Source organism: Penaeus vannamei, chromosome 33, assembly GCF_042767895.1.
Source record: "Penaeus vannamei isolate JL-2024 chromosome 33, ASM4276789v1, whole genome shotgun sequence".
NCBI lineage: Eukaryota > Metazoa > Arthropoda > Malacostraca > Decapoda > Penaeidae > Penaeus > Penaeus vannamei.
In genome coordinates, this window is record NC_091581.1 from 25,102,840 (window position 1) to 25,105,339 (window position 2,500).

A 2,500-nucleotide genomic window follows, 5' to 3' on the forward strand; every position below is an offset into this window, starting at 1 on the left:
TCTCTTTCTTTCTTTCTCCCTCCCTATCCCATCCTCCCTCCCTCCTCATCTCTTTCTCTCCCTCCGCCTTGCAATCGCTTTCTCTCTTCCTTCCACCCCTCCTTCTCTGTCTCTCTCTCTCACTCTCTTTCTCCCCCCCCCTCCCTATCCCATCCCTCCCCACTCTCTCTCCCTCTCTCTTTCTTTCTCCCTCCCTCCCTCCCCATCTCTTTCTCTCCCCTCCGCCTTTCTCACTTTCTCATTATCTTTTCTTCCACCTTCTTCTCCCTCTCTCTCTCTCCCTCTTTCTTTCTTTCTTTCTCCCTCCCTCCCTCCCTCCCTCCCCATCTCTTTCTCTCACTTTCTCATTATCTTTCTTCCACCCCTCCTCCTCTGTCGCTCTCTCTCTCTCCCTCTTTCTTTCTTTCTCCCTCCCTATCCCATCCTCCCTCCCTCCTCATCTCTTTCTCTCCCCCTCCGCCTTGCACGCTTTCTCTTCCTTCCACCCTCCTTCTGTCTCTCTCTCTCACTCCTCTTTCTCCCTCCCTCCCTATCCCATCCCCACTCTCTCCCTCTCTCTTTCTTTCTCCCATCCTCCCTCCCTCTTTCTTTCTCTCCCCTCCCCTCTCTCACTTTCTCATTATCTTTCTTCCAACTCTCCTCTCTCTCTCTCTCTCCTCTTTCTTTCTTTCTTTCTCTTCCCCTGTCCCTTTCTCTCCCCCTCCCCTCTCTCACTTTCTCATTATCTTTCTTCCACCCCTCCTCCTCCTCTCTCTCTCTCCCTCTCTCTTTCTTTCTTTCTCCCTCCCTCCCTCCCCCATCCCTCTCTTCTCTCCCCCTCCCCCTCTCTCACTTTCTTTTATCTTTCTTCCCTCCCACCCCTCCCTCTCTCTCTCTCTCTCTCTCTCTCTCTCTCTCTCTCTCTCTCTCTCTCTCTCTCTCTCTCTCTCTCTCTCTCTCTCTCTCTCTCTCTCTCTCTCTCTCTCTCTCTCTCTCTCTCCCTTTCCCTTTTCCTTTTCCTCTTACTCTATTTTTCTTTTTCTCTCTATATATTTCTATCTCTCCTTCTCCCTCCCTCCCCCTCTCTCTCAATTTCTCATTATCTTTCTTCCTCCCACCCCTCCTCCTCCCTCCCTCCCTCTCTCTCTCTCTCTCTCCCTTCTTTCTCCCTCCCTCCCTCCCTATCCCATCCTCCCTCCCCATCTCTTTCTCTCCCCCTCCACCTTGCAATCGCTTTCTCTTTCTTTCCCCCTCCCTCTGTCTCTCTCACTTTATCATTATCTTTCTTCCTCCCACCCCTCCTTCTCTCTCTCTCCCTCCTCTTTCTCTCTTCCTCCCTCCCTCCCTCCCCATCTCTTTCTCTCCCCATCTCTTTCTCTCCCTCTCCGCCTCTCTCACTTTCCCTTTATCTTTCTTCCTCCCACCCCCTCTTTCTTTCTCCCTCTCTCTCCTTCCTATCCTATCCCTCCCTCCCTCCCCCATCTCTTTCTCTCCCCCTCCGCCTCTCGCTTTCTCTTTATCTTTCTTCCTCCCACCCCTCCTCTCTCTCTCTCCCTCTTTCTCCCTCCCTCCCTCCCTATCCCTCCCTCCCCATCTTTTTCTCTCCCACTCCGTCTCTCTCACTTTCTCTTTATCTTTCTTCCTCCCACCCCTCCTTCTCTCTCTCTCTCTCCCTCTTTCTCCCTCCCTCCCTCCCTCCCCATCTCTTTCTCTCCCTCCGTCTCTCTCACTTTCTCATTATCTTTCTTCCACCCCTCCTCCTCTGTCGCTCTCTCTCCTCCCTCTTTCTTCTTTCTCCCTCCCTATCCCATCCTCCCTCCCTCCTCATCTCTTTCTCTCCCCCTCCCCCTCTCACTTTTCTTTATCTTTCTTCCTCCCACCCCCTCCTCTGTCTCTCGCTCTCTCCCTCTCTTCTTCTTTCTCCCTCCCTCCCTATCCCATCCTCCCTCCCTCCCCATCAATTTCTCTCCCTCCGTCTCTCTCACTTTCTCATTATCTTTCTTCCACCCCTCCTCCTCTCTCTCCCTCTTCTTTCTTTCTTTCTCCCTATCCCATCCTCCCTCCCTCCTCATCTCTTTCTCTCCCTCCGCCTTGCAATCGCTTCTCTTCCTTCCACCCTCCTTCTCTGTCTGCTCTCTCTCACTCCCTCTTTCTCCCTCCCTCCCTATCCCATCCTCCCTCCCACTCTCTCTCCTCTCTCTTTCTTCTCCCTCCCTCCCGTCCCTCTTCTCTCCCCCTCCCCCTCTCTCACTTTCTCAATATCTTTCTTCCTCCCACCCTCCCTCTGTCGCTCTCCTCTCTCTTTCTTTCTCCCTCCCTCCCTCCCTCTTTCTTTCTCTCCTCCGCCTTGCAATCGCTTTCTTCTTCCACCCCTCCTTCTCTGTCTCTCTCTCACTCCCTCTTTTCTCCCCCTCCCTATCCCATCCTCCCTCCCCACTCTTTCCCTCTCTCTTTCTTTCTCCCTCCCTCCCTCCCCGTAACTTTCTCTCCCCCTCTCCTCTCTCACTTTCTCTTTATCTTT